Source organism: Prionailurus viverrinus, chromosome A1, assembly GCF_022837055.1.
Source record: "Prionailurus viverrinus isolate Anna chromosome A1, UM_Priviv_1.0, whole genome shotgun sequence".
Classification (NCBI taxonomy): Eukaryota; Metazoa; Chordata; class Mammalia; order Carnivora; family Felidae; genus Prionailurus; species Prionailurus viverrinus.
The window spans coordinates 39,659,506-39,684,564 of record NC_062561.1 but is presented as its reverse complement, the minus strand read 5'-3'; the positions used below and the strand labels follow the sequence as shown (position 1 = coordinate 39,684,564).

At 32.7% G+C, this 25,059-nt stretch overlaps 1 long non-coding RNA gene across 1 annotated transcript; it reads left to right on the top strand.

Annotated features, from left to right (window-relative positions):
* On the top strand, nt 1-24,841 carry LOC125169870 (uncharacterized). Its single transcript, XR_007153820.1, has 3 exons — nt 1-228; nt 7,720-7,732; nt 24,831-24,841. It is a non-coding gene; the product is annotated as an uncharacterized LOC125169870 (long non-coding RNA).
* The last annotated feature ends 218 nt before the right edge of the window (nt 24,842-25,059 follow it).

Genomic DNA, 25,059 nt, shown 5'->3' with positions numbered 1-25,059 from the left:
AACTTGAAGAAGTTACTGGGAGCTGCTATTTTATATTATGACTGCTTTTTAAAAATTTTGTTCATGGATCTGATAAATTCTAGATCTCTAATATTTTTAAGCCCAAGCCTCTTGGATACTGCAGCTCTTTTCAGTTTTTGCTTATACACAATTCATTCTTTGCAGCTAATTAAGCTGAAGAAGCCTGGGAATAAAGTTTGAGACAAGATTAATAAAGTTCTTTGCCTAGTAAAAAAAAAGAGTAAACAGAGTCATTATTGTAATGATGGTTAAAATTATTAAGTCATTGTTTACCTTCTCCCTATAAATATACCTAATAGTTCTTATTTGGGTAAGGTGATTATTCACAAGTGTTATCTAATAAAAATACATCAATGTTCCAAGTTAAATCTTGTATTGAATTGGTTTATTAAAACAACCAATTGGGGGAAATTAACAGAAGGTGGTCAAAAGGTACAAATTTACAAATATAAGGTAAATAAATACTAGGGATGTAATGTGCATGATGACTATGCCTAACAGTGCTGTGTGATATACACAAGAAAGTAAATCCTCAGAGTTCTCACAACAAGGAGAAACATTTTTCCCCTTCTTTCTTTTCCTTTTATTGTATCCATATAAGAAGATGGATATTAGCTGAACCTACTGTAGTAATCATATTTGTAATATTTGTAAATCAAACTATTATGTTGTATGCCTTAAACTGATACAGTGATGTATGTCATTTATTTCTCAATGAAACTTGAAAAAAAAAGACAGAATCTCCCCTCCTCTCACACACACACACACACACACACACACACGTAGATATTTATATCTATATCTATACCTATCTACATCTAGATGGAGAGAGAGAGAGAGAGAGAGAGAGAGAGAGATAATACCAGTTTACTAATCCTGGAGTAGCAGGAAAGACATTGCCTATTCCTTGGAATGATTTTACAGAGAATGTAGAGTAAGATCAGAGGAAATGGGTGTTCATACATGTATATGTGTATGTGTACTGAATGCTAAGGGTAGCTGTACAATTTTGCTATGTGATTCAAATGTGATTCATTCACATTCAAATGTGATTGAATGCAATTTGAAAACTTGAGGGTTTACATTACCAATATTTAATATGCAATCATTTATTTTTAGTTTGGTCTAAATGAGATGGGATTTCATATCTTCTTAATTTTATTAACTTGGGCTGTTATGGACCAAACATTTATGTTCCCCCCAAAATCATATATTGAAGCTCTAATACTCAGTGTGATGGTATTTAGTGGGGCCTTTGGAAGGTAATTAAGCTTAGATAAGGTCATGAAGGCGGAGTCATCCTGATGGAATATGCCTTTATAAGAAGAGGAGGAGACACCAGGGCTTTCTTTCTCTCTTCTATGTGAAGATACAGTGAGAAGGCAACAGTCTGCAAACCAGGAAAAAGGCTCTGACAAGAACCCAATCATACTGGCATCTTGATCTTGGACTCCCAGCATTCAAACTTGTGAGAAAATAAATATCTGTTGTTAAGCCACCCAGTCCATGGTACTTTTTTTCTGGTAGCCCAAGGTGACTAAGATGGGTGTGATAGGTATTGAGAGGAGGAAGAATCTAGAAATCTTAATCTGCAGAATAAAGCAGATACAAGAAGTTGCCTGGCATTTTAATTTAAATTATGACATGAATCATAGGAAGTCAGGGAACTTTGCAAAAAGCCAAGGTAAGACTTTCAGGAGGAAGGAACAGCAAATGCAAAGCTTGTTGAATATTAATGAAAATACTAAGGAGGCTGCATATTCAGAGCATCAAAAGTGAAGAAGAGACTGTAGAAAGAAATTGATATTGGAGGCTGGGTTGGAGTCAAATTGTGCAGGGTCTTTTCAGACTCAATAATATGTTGGCTATTATTCTCCTTGCATACGCCATTAAAAAGTCTGAGCAGAGTTTGGTTTACACTTAAAACACTTTCTCACTGGGAGGTTGGGGTGGTGGGAATGGAATAAGAAAGACCAGGAAGGAGGCAAGTGTAGAAAACAATGTGAGAACTGATAGTATTGTGAATTAGGGTTATGTCATTGAAGGTAGAGAGTTCAAACTATACTTGTTGAGTAGCACTCACAGGATTTCCTACTGGATCAGACTTCAGAGACTTTTATATAAGCAACAAGATGGTTGGTGGTATCCTTAAATAAAATGAAAGGCTGGGGAGAAACAGATTTAGGAGGGGGAAAAAAGAGCTCCAATTTGGACATGCTGACTTTGATATGTGAGTTTTGATGAAGACTGTCTCACTGACCAATTTTAGTCCTCTTTTCAATTAGGCTTCATCTTGGACCTGTCCTCAGCCTGCTTAGCCCAGTTTGGCAAGAATCTTGCCAAGGAAGTATAAGGAGAATCTCCCCCAAATGCCTGCATTGTTGATATCTGATGCCCCTTGATATCTGTTTAAAGTCCTCATTACAACCCTTGATATCTGATCACTTTGGCCTGCCTTTGGCATGAATCTTGTTAAGCCAACTTACTGAAAATCTCCCTATTCATGATTCTCTCCTCTTAGAAAATTTCCATCTACTGACCCTGTCACTTTTCTCTTTGGCCACGAATTCCAAATTGTGCTTGCTGAACTTAGAGTTGAGCTCAGTGATACACCAAAATCTCTCCTTCCTATTGAAAAAGTACCAGATAAAATTTGTCTTTACTGCCTTCAACAAGTGTCTGGATCTATTTCTCTTTAACAGTTTGCATTATTAGATTATCTCTGATAATCAGACACAAATGCAAATCTTCTCTACCAAAATACAATTTCTCTAAAGCAGATAGCCAGCTAGAATGAGTTCCTCAATTCTTCTATCCCTCAGAGAAACACGCGCTGAGCAAAATGCAATCGCTGCATCCAGAGGTATGTCTGTGACCACTAGAAGTTGCCCATGAATTTGTAGCAAGCTGAGAGATGCTTCTGAAAGAAGCCAACAGCAATAGGTAGCCCTATGGTTCAATGGAAATACTGCTATCCACAGAAACACTGGCTGGCCCTGCATTTTATGTAGATGGGATCATTTTCTCTCCAGTAATTACACTCCTTTGAGCTTTCACCTCATGTACATCTTTGGCATTTCGACTCCCAATAACATTTCCTAATGTTAAAATTTACTCTGTTGTGAACTTAACTCTGAATGAAAACATATTTATAAAGGAACTACTCTGCAAGGTACAGAAAAAATCACTATAAACAGTAGAATTTATTATAGTAAATGCTGTTTTCGCAGGTGCAATAAAATTTGGTTTTAAGTTATATTGACTTACTAAACATAGATTAATATAGGTAGAGATATACATTACACTCTTAATTTATAATTCCAAAAGCTGAAGTATTTGTTCTTTAATAATACCGTTTTTCTTTTCCTTAATGAAAAACTACAAGTCATGTAACTGTTTTCATCACCGGCAAAATGAAGCAGCAGGTGAAAAATCCTACTGTTGTTTCCATCCATAGATATAATGTCAATGGTAGTGGGATAGAATAAGACATCAGATTTCACCAGGCAAAATCTGTTACCTAGGACCGCTGTCCAAAGCTACCTGTCTTTACCTTGGGTTGATATCAGCCTGTAATGGTAACTGGTATGTTTGCTATTCAGCCTGACATATACTCCTTGCTGGTAATGAGATTTGGAAAGAAAACCTAATGACATTTCCTACCCAATATATCTGATGGCAGCAGAGTAGAAGACAATACTATGCAGGGTGTTTTTCCTTCCCCGTGAAGAGTAATGTCACAGCAGAAATCTTTGGCATGGAAGTTGCTTACAGTAGACTTATGTCACTTTGAAAATAGCAGTAACAACAACAACAATAATAATAATTCCATGACTGACAGTGAATGGTATAGCAAACCACAAAATCTTAAAATAATTTAAGTGACAAATGACAAACACTTCAACTTCCTTGCAGTTTGTGGACATTCCCCCCCGCTAAATAGTTTGAGTTTTCTGGTCCAAATGATTTATATTTTCTTAAGATAGAAAATCCTTTAAAGTCTCATGTATTAATAATAGAAACATACTTCCACTAAATCATAGGTTTTTCTTTACTTCTATGAAGTAGTGAATGATTTTTATTCAACCTGGAAGTGTTCCCTTCACTCTGTAACAATCAACTTAAATGTCATGAAGTCTCTAAAGCTTTATCAAGCTTTCTCCTTTAGAGTAACTGTTTTCCTCATACTATTTAACAACATTTGCTTATTAATTTAATACACTTATTGAGTGTCAGCACAGGTTTTGAGCAAGAAAATATAGTAAGTTAAGAGAGATATGTTCTCTTTCTAACAGGGTTCACATGCATGGGGTAAGGAGAAGTTAGAGTAAATAAACAAGATGACTGCAGATTGTGAGAAATGTCATGAAATTAACAAATTGGGTAATATATGACAAAATATGTGACTGAGTGAAGCATATTCAAAGCATCAATCTTCTGGAAAACGATGAGAAAAGACACTGCTAAGGATATGTCCTAAGACCAAAGGATAGGAATATGGATGAATTGATGGTATCCAATCAAAGAGCATTCTGGGAAGTAAGAGCAGCAAGTGCAAAAATACTGAGGTAGGAAAAGACCTTGGCCTGTTCAAAGAACACAGAGACACCTGTAGGATGATCCTGAGGATCTTTCAGAGACAGGATACTGCATCTTATATATCTTCTGATTCCTGTCTTCTAGCAAACACTTTAAAAGGAATACTACAAACTTTTTTGGTTCATAAAGAATAAGCAATTGAGATATAGGTTTATAAATCTAACAGGTTTTTAAAAAATATATCATCTTGTGAAATTACATTAACATAATAAAATAACTAACAGCAAGATAGGACGATGTATAATTTTACTAAAAGTGTGTGGTAGAGGCAACTGAAGTAATTACATGATAAGAGAAATTGGTATCATTTTTTAATAGTCAAGAAAACTTTATTATTTTTGAATAAGGAAACAGATTTGAGCTTTCCATTATGACTGAATCTTTAATTTTAGTAAGAATCTGTCAATTTGAGATTTGATTGATAAATTTTAAGCAACATTTTTTTTAATGGTGGTTAAGGGTGAGTATGTTTGTATGTTTCTCTTATATTGAGAAACATAAAGTAAAGGCAATTATTAGTTAATGCTGATGTACTAGATCTAAGAAGTGTATATGCTGGAGGAAAAAAAAAGCAAATAACTTAAGAGTGCTTAGAAAGGTCTTTCACTATTGAGGTTGGTTTTACACACTTCCTTTTCTAAGAACTTCTCACCTTGTGCCATGTCCTTCATTTATGACATATTTATGAGTAGTAGTTTACATGACGCTTTACCAAAAAGAATAAACATATCTAGAACATTTTTAGGACCAACAAGATTTTTGGAAATACTCTGACCATTTTTCAGTTAAAACATCATGGTCTTCTGCGCAAGCTAAAGAATATAGCTTATTAAAATTAATTAATTAAAAAATCAAAGCTTTCTTATATTAGTAATATTTACTGAGACCACAATAAACATTTTTGAATTTGTTTAATCATTGAAAAATGTTTTAACAATATTAAATTTACTTTTAAGGAATATAAGTTCCTGTGAAGATTGGGTACCCAGTTGATAAACATTTTCCTTTGATGCTATTTGTTTTCATTCATACAGATTTTTAATATAGATCATCTAATTTTAATGTAGTACTGACTTTTGTATGCTGGAAACTACAAACAGCTCCAGGGTAGTGATTCTGTTGAGGAGCTGAGGTTTTTATTGAACTTACTGAGATTCTCAATGTGTTTACTCTGTGAATATATTTAGTACATAAGCAAGACATTAGGAAAAGAAAGGAGAAATGGTTGACTTGTTAAGATCTTTTATATGGTTATCATGTGCCTCTCGTATTCTCAAAAATATTAAACATGTTCAAAGATATAGTATTTCTTTTCATCTTCATTTTCTCTGTAGCTCTTAGAGCTATAGCAAACATAGTAGGTACTTGATAAATACTGTGTGAATTGAGTGTGTCATTCTTGAACGATCTTTTTTTTTTTCTGAGAAGTTACCTTTAGTTTTTGATTCCAGATGGAGACTACAGATCAATACCTATTATTTCCTAGAAATGGGGCAAGAGAGTAGCTGTTTATTGTAAGGATAAAGCCCACAGACATATTTTGTATTCATTAAATAAAAAGAAAATTATAATTTAAGCCCTAACTTAAAAATAATTAATGGATGAACAAGTGAAAATCTATCCCTGGGATAAAAGAATCTAGATTTGCATTGTTCTGGATTAAAATATAGAGACTAGGTAATATTGTTAAATATAGTATTAAACTATGTCTAATATGTAAAAATTAAAAATGCATTTATTCTTTATTCATTCATTTAAAAATAATATAGATTTTGTCCAGCACTGTTGATGCTAGAGAAAATGCTTTGAAGGAAACATAATTTTCTTAGCCTTATGGAATTTATGTTTTATTTGGAATGAGGAGTGGGAGAAGAGGATAATAAATGAATGAATGATTAAATTTATTATAAGCTAAACAGTGAAATTTACTAAAAAGAAAAAAAAAAACAGGTTAGGTAAGGGAGATTATAAACTGCCAGGTGTGAGCATATTGCTATTTTATAAAGACTTCAAAAGCACTGTAACTAGGGTATAAAGAGTAGCCAGGAGGAGACCTCATTGCTAGAGTGTGATATGAGCAAAAATTTGACAGAAGAGAGGAAGTGAGCCACATGGCTGCATGGGGACAGAGTGCTGAAGGCAAAGGCCCTGTGAAGAGTGAATACTTGGAGTGTCCAAGAAGCACAGAGATCCAATATGGCTGCAGTGGGAGTGAGTGAGCTGGATGTCAAGAGAAAATGAGATTGGAGGGATAATTTCAAAACACTAGGCACTACTTATTCCAAAAAATACACAGTTTTATAACAATAAACTTATTTTGTAAGTGTTCTCTGGTATCTTTTATATACCAAGCATGCTGTTAATTGCTTACTATGAGTACTATTTAATTCTCATAATCATCCTGTAAATAAATCTTAGAGAGGTCATATAATTCAGCAAAGTTATGAAACAGGTAAGTTCCTGAAGAGAGGCAAATTTGTAGCCAATATTGTTTTTTTCTTTTTATTTATCTTGAAAATTATTTATCACTTATTAGTTTAATTCCTTTCTTTTACCTGTCTATATTGGATGGAATGATCTAAGTCAGAACAATATTTAGTATGCAACTAACAGCAGCCTTGTCTCTACGGAAGTGGCTGAAGTATGCTGCAAAATTACATTCTAATATCCGATTCATTGAGCTGCACCCATTTGTCATGGCATACGATAAGTATCTAGCAACACCACTTCTGCACTTATGACCTGTTCAAATTTTATGCCCTATACAAGTGTTTGCATGCTATATAAATCCAGCTGCAAGCTGAATATCTGTAATCACAGTTAAAAATTAATAAATTAATGATCTAAACTCACAGTTTAAAAGTAATGATCCTTGCACAACAGAGGAATAAGCACTAGCTAGGTGAGCAAACTGAATGCAAGTTTGATTCTGAATTCATATTTTACCCAAATATAATTGCTTCTGATAAAGACCAGTTTCAGAGGAATTGCTCTTCATTCAGTGCCTTTCCATCACTCCAAAACGTAAGACGAATGGAAAGGGGGATTGTGTGCTAGTGCTTAAACAAAGTGAGAACATAAAGGAAATTTGCCTATCAGTGGATCTTATACAGTTCAGATAGATTGTTGATGTACCAGAAGGTTCTTTTGAATTAAGTCACCAGTCATCTGAAGCTCTTTCAGAAGTTTAGACAGCCCAGCAGTGACTTGCAATTTCTGATACCAGTGACAAATGACCTAAATCAAAAATATTGGATTTGCATATTCATAATGCAATTTGAGTACTAATGCTCTTGACCGCTAGGGAACTCTTGATATAATTATGTTAATTTCCAATATGTTTCCCAATGTTCTCTCTGTACCAGTGATTGCTTACATGAAAGTTAATATTTTATATTTAAGATAAAGCATGAAAATAAATAGCACTATTTGTTTCATAGAAGCTGTATTATATTAGAAAATGTATTCACATAGGAAATACGAAGATAATTGACAGATTGTAGCTGAACTAATATTGAATTTGTTTATATTTAAATTGCCTTTAGATCAAAGTCACTATATTGTAACATTTCTGTGAAAAATGCATTAGCTAGAGAATACTGCAGTTCGTTTGGCCACCTTAACAATTGATGCCATGGTTTCTTGAGCAATTTGACTGCAGCAATATACATAAAGGATATAGACAGACAAAAGAAATGAATTGACATGCCCCTGTCCAGTGCAACTCAGAATAAAGCCTTGACAATTATTAAGCAAATCTGTGAATAATTAATAATTAATGGTGTGAATACATACAGTGCCTGAAAGCTAAATAATATAAAAAACACTTTTTGTTCAACCTACAAACATAAAATATAATTCAACTCTGAATGTTTCCATCAGGTTACAGGGAAGTAGATGTGCATATCTCAATGAAAATACAGTCATGTTCTCTTCTTTTTGAATATGCTCGGTAAATTCCTCTGAAGGAGAGGTTAAACAAATTTTTCCAATTTACCTTGGTTTCACCAAACAAGAATATCAAATATGTCTCACTATAATGCATATAAAATATTTAATACATCCAAAACACTATGTGACACAGTAAGGAATTAAGTTCCTCTTTTTAAATATAATGATTGAAAATAGAAAGGCATTAGAGTAAAAATGAACAGAACAAATGCATCCATGGTTATGGATTTGAGGTATTATGAGTGATAATGTGTTCATTGTATGATGATCATAATGTTGAATTTAGCAGACCAATTTTATTGTGTAGATTAAATAAAGATAGTAAAATTCTTTCTAAATTTCGGCTACTTAATAGCAAATGTTCTTATTGAACAAAAAGAAAGGACTTGCTGATTAGGAGCCTTGAGTTCTAAAGCTCTGTTTTATAAAGGTGTCTGAGAACTTGCATAGAGTAATGTTTGAGTGCCTCAGTGGTAACCTTAAGAATAAAAAGTCATTGCTAAAGTTAAGAAAAGGACATTTTTGTTCAGCAAGATCTAACTAGAATGAATAAAAATGAGATCATTAATCAAAACAATGCCAATGTCCAAGAGATTCCAAAAATTTAGAAAAGAAGGGTATTTCTGCATGAAGGAACACATGTCAGAGAAGATAGAGGTAAAAAGGCCCAAGAATTGAAAAAAAAATCACCAAGAAGCCACTGTGAAATAAATTTGCATAATGTTGCATTTCACCTTTCCCCAGGGAAGAGGACATTTGATCAGCCCTAGCCAGGCCATCCTTTGTAATTATAATTAGTAACTATTAAATGTAAAATTAAGTAGCATTGTATAATTGTGTATATTTAACTGTCTCTGTTAATGTTATACTAAACACCCAAGGGAAAAAAAAACAGAAAAACTTTACAGCCATATTATTTTATATCAATTTATATTCAACTTAGATACTCAGTGCAATATCTAAATTGAAAAATTTAATAGGGTATGAACTAACCAGTATTTTCTAAGAACTTTTTGCCACTTTACATTGGTCAAAACATTCTTACTTCCTGTATATTAGTTTCTTCAAGAAAGATAACAAAATAGAGAAGGTTTTAGTGGTAACAATATAAAGTAACCAAAGACAATTATCTAAATTATATCTTCTAACATACAAAGAAGTTGTAGAGAATGATAAAAAAATTGTCCTGAAAAATTAAATTAAGGAATCATAAATTTTAAGATTGAATCATTAACACAGATGATGAAGTAAGTTTTATTTCCATGTATAAAAAGCAACTGATGCTAATTATTTTGAAGTGTTTCTTTTTTTATTTTTATTATTTTTATTTTATTATTTATTTTTTAAATTTATGTCCAAATTAGTCAGTATATAGTGCAACAGTGATTTCAGGAGTAGATTCCTTAGTGCCCCTTACCCGTTTATCCCATCCCCCCTCCCGCAACTCCTCCCGTAACCCTCAGTTTGTTCTGAGTGTCTTATGTTTTGTCCCCCGCCCTGTTTTTACATTATTTTTGTATCCCTCCCTTATGTTTATCTGTTTTGTCTCTTAAGTCCTCATATGAGTGAAGTCATATGATTTTTGTCTTCTGACTAATTTCACTTAACATAATACCCTCCAGCTCCATCCATGTAGTTGTAAATGACAAGATTTCATTCTTTTTGATTGCCGAGTAATACTCCATTGTGTATACACACACACACACACACACACACATATATATATATATATATATATATATATACCACATCTTCTTTATCCATTTGTCCATCGATGGACGTTTGGACTCTTTTCATACTTTGGCTATTGTTGATAGTGCTGCTATAAACATTGGGGTGCATGTGTCCCTTCGAAACAAAACACCTGTATCCCTTGGGTAAATGCCTAGTAGTGCAATTGCTGGGTCATAGGATAGTTCCATTTTTAGTTTTTTGAGGAACCTCCATACTGTTTTCCAGAGTGGCTGCACCAGCTTGCATTCCCACCAACAATGTAAAGGAGATCCTCTTTCTCTGCATCCTCGCCAAATCTGTTGTTGCCTGAGTTGTTAATGTTAGCCATTCTAACAGGTGTAAGGTGGTATCTATTGTGGTTTTGATTTGTATTTCCTAGATGATGAGTGAAGTGGAGCATTTTTTCATGTGTCGGTTGGCCATTCGGTTGTCTTCTTTGAAGAAGTGTCTATTCATGTCTTTTGCCCATTTCTTCACTGGATTGTTTGTTTTTTGGGTGTTAAGTTTGATTAGTTCTTTATCAATTTTGGATACTAACCCTTTATCTGATATGTCATTTGCAAATATCTTCTCCCATTCTTTCAGTTGCCTTTTAGTTTTGCTGATTGTTTCCTTCACTGTGCAGAAGCTTTTTATTTTGATGAGGTCCCAGTAGTTCATTTTTGCTTTTGTTTCTCTTGTCTCTGGAGACATGTTGAGTAAGAAGCTGCTGAGGTGAAGGTCAAAGAGGTTTTTGCCTGCTTCCTCCTGGAGGATTTTGATGGCTTCCTGTCTTACATGTAGGTATTTCATCCATTTTGAGTTTATTTTTGTGTATGGTGTAAGCAAGTGGTCTAGGTTCATTCTTTTGCATGTGTCTGTCCAGTTTTCCCAGCACCACTTGCTGAAGAGACTGTCTTTATTCCATTGGATATTCTTTCCTGCTTTGTCAAAGATTAGTTGGCCATACGTTTGTGGGTCCATTTCTGGGTTCTCTATTCTGTTCCACTGATCTGAGTGTCTGTTCTTGTACCACTACCATACTGTCTTGATGATTATAACTTTGTAGTATAGCTTGAAGTCATATATGAACAACCCAATGCTAATATCATCCTCAATGGGGAAAAACTGAGAGCTTTCCCCCTAAGGTCAGGAACAAGACAGGGATGTCCAATCTCACCACTCTTATTCAACATAGTATTGGAAGTCTTAGCCTCTGCAATTAGACAACACAAAGAAATAAAAGGCATCCAAATCAGCCAGGAGGAGGTCAAACTTTCACTCTTTGCAGATGACATGATACTCTACATGGAAAACCCAGAAGATTCCACTGAAAACTGTTATAATTGATTCATGAATTCAGCAAAGTTGCAGGATATGAAATCAATGCACAGAAATCAGTTGCATTCGTGTACACCAACAATGAAACAACAGAAAGAGAAATCAAGCAATCGATCCCAGTTACGGTTGCACCAAAACCCATAAAATACCTAGGAATAAATCAAACCAAAAAGGTGAAAAATCTGTACACTGAAAACTATAGAAAGCTTATGAAAGAAATTGAAGAAGACACAAAAGAATGGAAAAAGATTCCATGCTCTTGGATAGGAAGAACAAATATTGTTAAAATGTCGATGCTACCCAAAACAATCTACATATTCAATGCAATCCCTATCAAAATAACACCAGCATTCTGCACAGAGCTAGAACAAATAATCCCAAAATTTGTATGGAACCAGAAAAGACCCCAAATAGCCAAAGAAATCTTGATGATTCTTTTAAATCAGTGGATGAAGAAATAAACAAGGTGCCGTGATTTCCAGATTTTATTCATACGCGTTTCAATAAGATAAATATTAGATGATGTACTTAATGACTGAAGGTTTCAAATAACCAGAGAATACATTATCTTTTTGAATAATCATATTATTAATATTATTATTAATTTTAGAGCTTTTATGTAGCTCTATTGCATACATTAGTTATAACACAACAATTTACATTCTAGCTTTATATGAGAAAGAAGGGTATGTTCAAGTTTTTAAAAAATAGGTTTTATTTGTTAATGCCGCCTCTATCTAGATACATTTAGAGCAGTTTATATATGGAACTGTCAAGTTCAATTCATTTACTAATGACTTCCATATCTTTTCCGGCCTAAATTTCATTGAACATCAGTTGAATACTATTGGATACATAGAACAGATCATTTCCAGCATGTCACTTTTCTGCCAACAAACAATCTAAAAACTCATTATTCTCTACATCACATTCTACTTTGGGTGAGCAAATTTCACATTGTGAGACAATGTCAACTATGTGTTAAACTGACGGTGGAGGTTCATGGATTTAATTTGCTAAAGCCACATATTTTTTTTAAAAATGGACTCAGAGAAGGTAACTTCAATCCTTATACCCTCATAAAATATGATGGGCAAGGAGAACTGCATTACTGCTTCAACAAATTTGGTATTAAGTATGAAGGGTGGGTGAGTTTTAGATTTAGTTTAAAACCTCATCTACTTATAACTATTATAACCAATACCAGGATGAGTAGTTATATAAAGCCCATTTATATGTTTATTTGCTTTAACCGAGGAAAACAAACAAAAGCATAAAGGTGCAAAACCACACATGCACACATGCATATCTACTAAGTAATGTAAGAGGCTATTCATCCAATTTTTAGCGAGAGGTCATATGCATACTATTCACAAAGATAAATAACAGTGATTTGTGGAAATAAATTATTCTTATAGCATAAATTCACTTCATGTTTTTAAATAGAGTAAATACTTCTACAAAACAGAAAATGTCATGCATGTCTCTTTCTCATTTTCCACCTCCATTCTACTTTTCCAAGTCAGTTTTATGTTCTAAAAAGTAAAGCAGGGAGCAAGCACATGAGTTATGACAATCTCCCTAAGATGTTTCTAATTAGAGCCCTTTCACAGCACTCATTTTGCTTACCACCATTGTCCCTTCCCCCCAAATTTTGTACTTATTCCATCACCTCAAAAACATTTTAACGTCATGGATCTAAGCTACAGCAGCTTTTAATATTACCCCCAGTTTCATTTTATGCTAAGAACCATTGTTCCTTTTGACATGTTCATTCTTATTGGTATCATTATACATTTTACCAGAAAGTGAAATTTTAAACCACTTTAAGAGACAGTGTGTTTTTGCATGTCTGTATGTGTGTACATATTCACATATAAACAGAAGCAACTTAGAGCTAGATTTAAATGAAAGTGGTAAGCTGTCAGGTGGCTGTAAAGTCTCTAAAAGACTTACTCATATTCACGGAGAATGTAAACCAAAATGAGTTTACTTTAAACAGTACAAAGCACATTCTCTTGCAAAAACATTAAATGTGCATATATACATTTCAATAATTACATATCATTTTAAATATTTTAAATATGAATAAGAGGAACTCTCATTTCTAGCACTCTGCTTACCTATACCCCGACCAAACCTGCAAATGTCACCTTCACAAATTTTGAACCTATGAAAACTGAAACTTTAGTTTATCCAGTTCAGTAAATTATCTTTGTGTTCAATATTTCACTTTGTTCTGGTCTCTGCACAGTATACGTTTTGTGGTAGTTTGTGAAACATAGAAGACAAAAGCCAGCATTTACCCAAAGGAGGCATTCAATTGAGGAGAGCACCTTTCTCTGATCCATTTACAGAACTGGGAAGACATAGCTATATTCTTAGTGTATCTAATCAGAGTTCTACACAAAAAAAAGAAAGAAAAAAAAGTAATCAGAAGGACATTTGAAGAATAAGATTTGAAAATTTTTCACAACTTATAAGACATTCTGATCCATAGATCCCAATAAAACCATGAAGGATAAATAAAAATGAATCTACGCCTAGAACATCCCAATAAAACACAAATTCAAGAAGAGAAAGGAAATCTAGAGAACAAATAGAAGTGGCAGAGGGTGGGGGTAAAGGGGTAGGGAAGAAAGATGATAAAATGTCTTCTGATAAAATGTTACATTTACTGCTGTTTTCTTATCAGTGGGATAACATACATATATAAATTTTCTTAGAAAACATGACTTTCCACTTAAAACTTAATTACATTTCATAATAGAGCAACAAAAAATTTATTTTTAGAACAATGGAGAAATTTTGCCATCAAAAGACCTCTTTAAAGAATATTTTAAAAGTTGTATTTCATATGGAAGGACAATAATCGAAAATGGGAAATTTTGTAAAATGAAAGGAATGAAGAACAAGTTAATAAACGTGTGATGGATATAAGTGAATGCTGACTGTAGAAACAAAATTAAATTTTATTTTGGGGTTATAAAATGAACTAAAGTACACAACAGTAGCCAACAGGTTATGTTGTTCACAGTTTCCTTTTATTGACTGTTAACAAGGAAGGTTTCAAAGTTGGTTTTATCCAGCCACTCACCAATGTCAATATGAACACAACTTTCTAAACAGTGGTATTTATGGATGCAGATATGGACTTAGACGTCGGTATAGGTAGAGTTATGCATGACAGTGGGTGCAGAGTTTTCAATTAAGCATATTTGTTTCTCTGTGTAAGTCCTATCTAATAACTGTTTCTATTTTAACCCAATTTTCACTCCCATTCTCCTTCCTACTCCATGTTCTAGGCAGCTGTGTAAAGGTATGCAATGTGTACCTTTTGTTTTATGTACTTTTGCAAAAGACTGCTGTTCCATATTATGCATTTTTAATTAAGGTAAAATATATCACTGACCCAATGCCTTTCTAGATCACTTCTCTGCCTTTTGCAATCACAACGTCATTCTAAGGTCCCTTCTCTTTCTGGTGCCATAGCTTCTAAAGTCACGTTTTTGTATTCACACTAATAGAGTATCACTTAACAATTGCAAAATAAAGAAAAGCTTCTGAGTTTTATTTTGATTGGGCTAACTTAAGTCAAGCGCCCAAACTTGAACCAACATTCGTATAAGGGATGGAATTACATGGTTTAATTTAGGCCAAATAAGTCTAGGAAATGAGTCAATTCTACCCAAACTGTAAGTTGACTTTAATAAGAGGAAAACACTTGTTCTCCAAAGAAAGTCTGAACGGGAAAATGGGAACAGAGTATAGATACTGGATATCAACCAATAACTGTCTTTTGGGCTGGTGCTACTCCAAGCATGCTCTGCAGACCAGTGGCAGTCCAGTTTGTCACTAAACTGGTGAGATATGTAAAGAAATTGGGAATGTGTTTGTTCAATTTAAGTGTATAGATATTCAACATTCAGAATCTTTATTTCACTCCTAACAACAAAATGCTGTGTATGTAATAATTTTCCACATTATACATCTACTAGGATGCTTTCAATAATCTACACATATATTCTGTATATGTGTACATTCTACATATTTCATTCTGTGATATTTTTCTGATTTACTAATTTAAATATTATATACAGTTTATTAAATCTAATATTTAGAACACTGAGGATTTAAATTTTGTATCTTTGCTTTTGTTGAATTTTTCTAGTTATTTATTTTTATTTTATTTTACAAAAACAGGAGAAACAAAGAAAAAGGTAAAACAAAAATTTAGTACTTCACCACACATACTTTAAGAAGACTGTTCCACTGGATTACACTAAATCAATGGTTTTCAACCCACGTAAGTGCCAAGTGTCCCACATTCTTCAAAAAATGATTTTTATCAGTTTTACTCATTGAATAAAGCAGTCCAAGAACTGTGAAATACAATTTGCAATCCCCTGAATATGTTGCTCTGTCACTATTTGATCTCACTTCTAGTCTTACAAGAAAGTTCCATTAAAAGTAGCTATTTTCTATGGGATTTTAAGATTTGTCCAGAGCTTAATTTCTTAATTAAAAAATGGAACAATATTTATAAAGTAATACAAAATATAAAGCTAAAAGGCTCTTAAAACATTAGGAGCAACCTCTATAGAACTTATAGATGGAAAAGCCTAGATGATTCCATTAGCTAATGAACTAGAGGCTGCCATGAATTGTGTATAGTCGGTCACACAACCTGTGGGGTAAGCCCAGAAATGTTGAAGTGACAGTTTGTGAATAAAAATCTGTAGTCATTCTCTTTTATTCCTTTTTCTTTATATTTGAGGTAATTGCGCTGCTTGATTCTTTTCCTTTATTATTTTTGTGAATATCAAAAGGGAGAAACATTAAAATATGCTTATTAAATTAAAAGCACATACATATGTAATGAATTATTACATTTTATAAATATACTTTTTTGATATTTAGGAACTATCCCCAGATGCACTATAAGTGTTTTTTGTTCACTGATAAAAGTATTCACATTCATTTTTATAGGATTTAATAATTCCTAATTATCCTTAGATTTAATCATCCATGCTAAAATAGAAGTAATAATATTTTATTTTTTTGTTTCTTAATGTTTCCTTCAAATTTTTTTAAATTATGTCTTATCAGAAGGAAAATAAATGGACTTTTAAAACAGAAAGTAATAGTTTATCATTGCTCAGTTTACTTCTAATAAATATTGGACTTTTTAAAGTCTATTTTTCTTAAGATATCTGATTTTATAATGCCATAGAAGGTATTTAAATTTAGAACAGTATAGAATTAAAATATTGATAGTTTAAAACTGTATCTCAGATTAAATGAGATCTCAGAGATAGTAACTCATTGAAGGTTTTTTTTGTTTGTTTTGTTTTTTAATGCCAAACAACAGTTGCTTTAACTGAAAGGTTGTTAACATACCTACAGCTCATTTTACATTTCTCGTCTGTGGATGATTATTTTTTTCCCCAAATGTATTTTACCATAATTCAGCAGTAAATAAAACAGAACAAAAGAAAAAATAAAAGTATGTGTCACATGCATATCTTCAACAATTATTGCCAAATGGTTCTGACATTTTTAAGTGTTGTAGCTTTAAAGGAATAGAGAAATCCCAAGGAATATAGAGAAATGCTTCCTGTTTAGGTTAAAATTTGGCTCATTTAATGTATCTGTTTCCTTTTTTGTTGTTGTTAGTAAAACAAATTCTAGAAAAAAATCCATATTTATGTCTATTTCTATAGTATATGATTGAATTCAAGATTTATATGCATTTAGAGTTATGGAATTATTTCATAGTTTTATGAAAGATACCTTATATCTTATGCTTTTTATGTACACAAGTCTGGAAAGATCAATTACATGGTGCCAGCAGACAGGACTAAAAAAATGACTATACTGTGTATTTATTCTAAAATTAGAGATAGAGAATCCTAGTTTTCACTCCTCTTTTAGTAAAAAGCTACTTAACCTCAGGCAAGTCTATCTGTAAATAGACAGGGTCAAACTAGAGGAAGCTTTCTTTTAGGTTCTGAATTCTCTAATTCATATGAAATAGGTTTTGCAGATTAGTAGAGTAAGAAGAGACTCAATGGAATCCCCAACACACTGAAGGTAGTTGAGTGAGTATGTGTCTTAGATGGGTGCAGGGAAGCATGTTCAAAGTGCATTTTGGCATTTATGCAGAGGATGCTTCTGCTCTCAGAGTCATCCTCATATCAAACAGACCTAAGGTAAGAATTCAGACTAAAGTTCTTTAGCTTCAGCTGTGCATAGCTTTTTAAAGGAAGTGACTCCACTTGAATAAATACAGAATAATCATCTGTATTAACTGAAAAACTAAAACACTGTAAGTTAGGTTATTATTTTTTTTTTAAAGAGAGGAAATATGTCTTCCATTTTATTATCACTTTCAAGTCTCTCCGGTGAAAATGTTGTCTCCCGGTTCCCATCTAGTGTGTTATATTTTTATATGCCATGATTTTTCATATTTCTTACAATCCTTTCGGCAGTGTGAGTTGAAAACTGGAGTAATGACAGTGAGGATATAAACAGTTGTTTGGGTTAGGTTTCATTTTTGTCTGTTTTGTTTCTGGAGCGTACCGTTGTGCTAACAGATCAACAGAGAAGCAAAATAATTAATCAGCCATCAATTTAAGATCAGTGTAAAGCTAAATTTTACCATATTGTCTAGGTCATAGTGGGAACTCAATAAATGTTTTTTGAAGCATTTACCTATGGCCTTTTTTTTTTTTAAGTAAACTCTACTGTCAGTATGGGGCTCAAACTCATAATCAAGAATTGCATGGTCTACCAACTGAGCCAGCCAAGTACCCCCACCTGTGGCCTTTTTAAAAATAGCTTCCTGGAGTGCCTGGGTGGCTCACTCCATTAAGCATCCAACTTCAGCTCAGGTCATGATCTTGCAGTTAATGGGTTCAAGCCCCGTACCTGGCTCTGTGCTGTCAGCTCAGAGCCTGAAGCCTGCTTCGGATTCTGTGTCTCTCTCTCTCTGCCCCTCCCCTGCTCGCGCGCACTCTCTCCCTCTCTCAAAAATAAATAAACATTAAAAAAAATTAAAAAATAAAAATAGCCCATCACTCTGTAATTTTGTTTATTTCCCTTTTCAAGCATATCTTTTTCATTTAGCATATTTCATCTTAATTAGGAGAGGTGTCGAGAGCATAAAACTGGTTTTGCTCTTCTCAACCCAGCCCAAGTTCTTCTTCTTTTCTTTTTGAAAAAATTAAAACTCACCAGTGATGATTTTGAGCATGCTATTAACTGCCAAATTTTATTCTCTTTTTTTAAAAAAATTACTACATATATAATGTATGACTTTTTATATACAACCTAATGACTTTATATACAACCTAATGTTAGTGACTTTTATATACAACCTAATGCTATCTAGGAGAGATATAGTATCTCTTACTGAAGTTCATTTATTCATTCAGTCACTTATTGAAGTGCCTATTAAATATAAAGACCAGTTATTCACATTTTCCTTTACTCTTACTTTGAAGCTACAGTAACTCATGTAGACCCAATGGTAATAGAAAATGAACCCTAAAGAATTATCTTTTCATATAGAAGATGAGAACCAAAGATTAAAACCTAGGGTTTAACTATCTCCCATTTATATTTAACATATTTCAATTTGTGTTAGCAATTATTTTATTTTATTATCACATATTAATGATAGTATAATCACTATTATTAATAGCTATTATTACTTCTGCGATGACTGACAGTATGGGATTTGGCTAATTCACAAAAGCAATAGTAACAGTGGTAGGTTCACATTAGTCGAACCTCAAGATCTAACTCTAAATCTAATGCTTTTTGTATTATACCATAGAAACCTCAAATAATCACTTCTTTGTTACAGGTGCCCCTAAAATCTTATGAATTTATAAGGAAATGAGGAAAGTCTCATAGATGTAAAAGCATTTTTGATCTAACAAGGAGAATTGGGATTATGGAGAAATATCCTGCAGAATGAATGACAAGAGAAAAAAGCAGAGAATCAGGAAATTGCCAGATAGGTAGAGGAAATACCATATAATTCTCTTTAAATGGAATATTGAAAAATACCAGGAAGTAATGAGACACATATTGGGAAAGCAGGCTAGATAAAGAGTATGAGCATGGAGTATTTTATTTTTATTTGTATTTATTTTTTTAAAGTATTAAATTTATTTCATTAAATGTTGTAGAAGCTATTTTTCAACTATGATTAACAGCAAACACTATGATGTTCTTTTAATGTAGACTATATTAAAAAGTCAGAGTAAAATGAAACATTTCCAAAAGCTATACCTGATGTAAAATTCAGTTATGAAAGCAATAGCTTATTAGTGAATTTACTAATAACAACATAGGAAAGGATAAGACCATAAGAAATATTTTTACATGATTGAAAGTATTAATAATGAAATAAAATAAAGAATGAGAAAAATATAAGAAAACAAGATTTGGGAGTTAAACGGAAAACATCAATTCCAGAAGAGAAAAGACATTTCCATGCTTAGAAAGAAACTTATGTGAAGTGAATCTGAATTTCAACATTACCAATGGAGGAAAATATTTTGAAAAACTAATACTTAAATTCTCCAGGGAGAAAAAAAAGCAACATATTGATGAAATTCTTGGCTAATACTATGGTTTCTTACTAGAAAAAAAGGGTTCTTCATTATCATAAATTTTTCATAATCTCATTTTACATATTTAATATTCTAATACTATTTTATTAGATTTTTATGCTTAAGCAATATGCATGAGAGTTTACATTTATACAACATCTGGCTATCTACATTGAATTACATCATTAATGGGCTTCTAAAAATTATTTACATGATATATCTACCCCATAAAAAAAAGATTAAATCAGAACATTTAGAGATATTTTCAAAAGCTTCCTATGTGATGATCATGTTTAGGGAGAGCTGGGATACATGGCCATAACAACTCTTCAGATTCAGCCAAGCAAATGAACTCCTGGTCTTCCAATACAACTTAGTTGTTTTTTGTTTGTTTGTTTGTTTGGTTTGGTTTTTTCCAATAGCTCCTCATACAAAACAGGACACCATCTTTCATCTTGTTCAACAAGCCAGCCAGGGAGCTATTCATCATACTTCCCTTCTTTCACTTAAGCATGGAGTATTTTAAATAGCAGGCCAGGATTTTTTTCTAAATGTGTAGGGAAACCATTAACATTATTTGAAATCAAAAGAAAACAAAAGTAAGCTTAGAACCATGTTTCTAATAATTCATTTAGAGGTGAATTTAATTTAAATTGCAGGGGTGCCTGCGTGGCTCAGTCGGTTAAGCATTGGACTCTTGAGTTCAGCTCAGGCCATGATCTCAGGGTTATGGGATTGAGCCCTGCATCGAACTCTGTTCTGACACTGTGGAGACTGCTTGGGATTCTGTCTCCCTTTCTCTCTGTCCTTCCTCTGCTCGCACTCATGCTCTCTCTTTCTCCAAAAATAAACATTATATATATATTATATATAATATATATATATATGTATATATATATAATATATATAATATATATAATATATATTATATATTATATGTATATATATAATATATATAATATATATATTATATATGTATATATATAATATATATATATTATATATATATTATATATATTATATTGGAATGGGAAAGGAAAAACACTAAAGATGTTGAGTTTAGGTAGTATGACAAAAGTCCTGTGCTACGTAGTGATAACAGATATAGAAGAGCATGTCAATAGATGCACAAGATTAGTAATTGAGAAGAAGAAAATAATTCTGAATCTCTGTGCTTTGGAGAGTAGAAAAATGATGGGAACGCAAGTGTAGGAAAATAGGAAGGAAGACAAATTTAGTTTGATACATATTGACTTTAAGACATTAGAGGACTATTCAAAAAGGAGATGATCACCAAGGACTTGGAAGTGTGCTAAGATATTGTGATTCCATTAATGTGTGAGTTCCTTAAGGGCATGACCTTTTTGTATTCTAAACAACAATCACAGAGTCTCAAAGTGATATGTGCCTAATACGTCTCTTATAGTATAGGTTCGAGACAGAACACAATCGACAAATAAGCACCACAACTGCTTCCTTTATGTCCTGTATATATTATGCATGTTTCTACCTTAGCATCTATAATCTTACTGCTGTCATATATTTAAATAACTGTCTCTTCCTACTAAGTTATATATGCACTTTGAAGGCAGAGGACATTTCTGAGTCATTATGTTTCTTGCACATAATTTAATACTTGACACATAGAATACGCTTAATCAACACTTAGTGAATAAATAAACGAATGAATGTCACATCAGAAAAACACCTGAGGTGTAGTAAACCTGACGTGGGGAACTGCACCACATTTTTAATTAGTATTGTTGTATACTGTCACAGTATGGAATGCCCAAGCTCTCTAGTATATGCATAAATAGATAAAACCGATTAGTCCTAACTTTTGTTTCCACTCCTCTTTGTTTCAGAAACAAGATTATTAGAATTAGGTTTCTGATAATTAAGGATTACCAATGATTTTATGACTACTCTTAATTGTAAGAATAATTCTTTTTATCTGCCATTACTTTTTAAAATTATGCTATCAAGCAAGATTACTCAGTTCTACTTTCCTTATTATAATTTTTTTCTGGATTATTATTTGGTGTTTGTGTACACAAGTCAATAACAGTTCCAACACTAAAAACATTAATTTTATTATCCAATACAAACTTTATTTTCACTTAACCTGACTGAAAATGAAACTAAAACTACATTTAAAATGTTAGTGATCTTTGTCTATTTACTAAACCTTTTTAGATCTCACTGAGAAAAGCATTAGTTTGTCCTTTTTTCTTGGCTTATCAGCAGTTTTTTGAGTTCTTTACAGAAGCAGCAACAATGGAAAAAAATTCCAGTAACATATTAGCTGATATCTTCTCCAGATGGCAGTGACTCTATTAACAGCAGGAAAGCAAACTTAAGCACCCAGCTTGCATCCAATCCAATACAAAGATACTCTAAGAGAATATCTAAGTTGGGTCATCAATTAAATTCACTCTGAGGGGCCATTAAGGTATAATATATTGTCAGTTCAGCTAAATTACAGTCCTAAACAAAATCGGCTTCATTTGTCTTCTGTCTGTAGCTCCCCCTGTTGGCAATATCATGCTGTTTACCTACAGCAGATGGAATAATACCCAAGAGCAGTGGCGAATAACTCATCATCGGCAAGGTCAAGCCATCTTCATATTTCTATCCAGATGCTTGTGGGTTCCAAGTTCTTATACCATCCCTCACAATTGAAATACATTGGTAATAAATAAATTCAGGGAAAGTATTGCCTCATTTAGAAGCTAGGTGAATTCTCTATCAGCATCTCTTATTTTTCAGATCAGCCCTTCATATAAATCTTCATGAAACATGTGTGCAGTTCATCTTTCAGAGTGTTAATGGCTAGCTGTGGCTTAAAATATTATATTGTGAGCATTTTATTCAAGAGCCACTGCAGTTGATTAATTCTCCAAAAAACTTTGTGGAAAGTTAGTAGGGATGAATTTAAATGTTGTTTGAATAAACTTCTCTTGTTTTTGCAGATAAATTCAAAAGATGAAACCAGGGATAGCTAACATATGAGATGATGCTTGAATTGTTAGAGCATTATGAAATACAAGATATTAATGTTTATTCTTCACCTCCTTGGTAATCTGCTAGATACCTAACTATTTAAAGAAAATGCATTGACAAACATCAGAGCTCAGAATCTGAACATTACACACAGTTTGCCATGCAAGGATAATTAAAAAGGAATTCTATTCTTAACTCACATCTGTCAAGGAACATTAAAAACATCTAATTCATAACCACAGCAATCCTTCTGCGTAGCTCCATTTCTTTTTTCCCCCAATTTTCTCATATATCACACCCTAAAGAACCTTTCATTTGCCAACTGTTCTTAGCAAATCCCTCAATTCTCAAGCATATGCTTCAAAATTTTGTGTAAATCTTATCTTTATAAAGAAAAAAAAGGTAGTTTTCTATCCCTCTTCTCCAGCTTATAAATTTGACTCACTCTGAATTAAGTTCCTTCTACCAAGACTGGTAGTAAGAACAGGGCCTACAGTGGTAACATTCTCTTTGTTGGGGAAAAATGGACACTTAAATGGTCAATATAATACTTTATTCTGCTCACATGAATACATGTACTTTGGAATATTCTCTCAAGTTAACGACAATCATGTTTAAACTTATTATCTTTGCCATTATGTTTATTAAGGTGATAAAATATACCAAAAGATAAAACCTAATTCGATTTTGAAAGTTCTGTTTTCTTGAATTCTTATGCTTTATAAGAATTTTATTTTTAAGACTAGAAACGTTTGAATTTTTACCAAGCAAAATGTTTACAAGCCACTTGACATATCATTTATATCAAAGTCCACTCATTTAAAGTGTACATTTCAGTGGTTTTAACTACATTTACAGAGTTGTGCAACCATGACCATATTAATTTTAGAAACTTTTCTTAGTCTCCAAAAGAAATTTTGAACTCTTTATCAGTCATTCCCCATTTTCCCCCACCTCCACTAATTAACAACCACTAATATACTTTCTATGTCTATAAATTTCCTATTCTGATCATGTCACATAAATGAAATTATTCAGTATGTGGCCTTTTTTTGTCTGGCTTTTTAAATTTAGCATATTGCTTTCAAGGTTCATCTATATGGTAGAATATATCAGTATTTCATTTCTTTTTTTATCACCAAATAATATTCCATTGTATAAATACACAATATTTTGTTAATCCATAAACATCTTAGGAAAAAAACAGAGGAATCAATGCTGGTGATCATGTGTTGAACAATATCTTAGCTACAATTCAAAAAGTATAAGTGATAAAAGAGAAGACTGATTAATTGGACTTAATTAAAACTAAAACATACTGAGCTTCATAGATCACTATCAAAAAATGAAAATTTAATCCATAAAATGTGAGAAAATATTTGCAAATCATTTATCTGATAAGGGACTTGTATCTAGAATGTATTAAGAACTCTTACAACTCAATAATAATACAATATAATTTCAAAATTAGAAACATGATTTGAGTAAACATATCTTCAAAGAAGACATATGGAAATACTCTCAACATCATTAGTTAATAGAGAAATGAGTAGCACCTGGGTGGCTCGGTCAGTTGAGCATCTGACTCTTGATTTTGGCTCAAGTCATGATCTCATGGTCATGGTGGGATTGAGCCCCATGTCAGACTCTGTGCTAAGTGTGGAGCTTCCTTGGGATTCTCCCTCTCCTTCTCTCTTTGCCCTTCCCTCACTCACCCTCTCTCTTTCTCTCTCAAAATAAATAAATAAACATTAAAAAGAAATTAAAAAATAAAAAAATAGGTAAATGCAAACAATGAGTTACCACT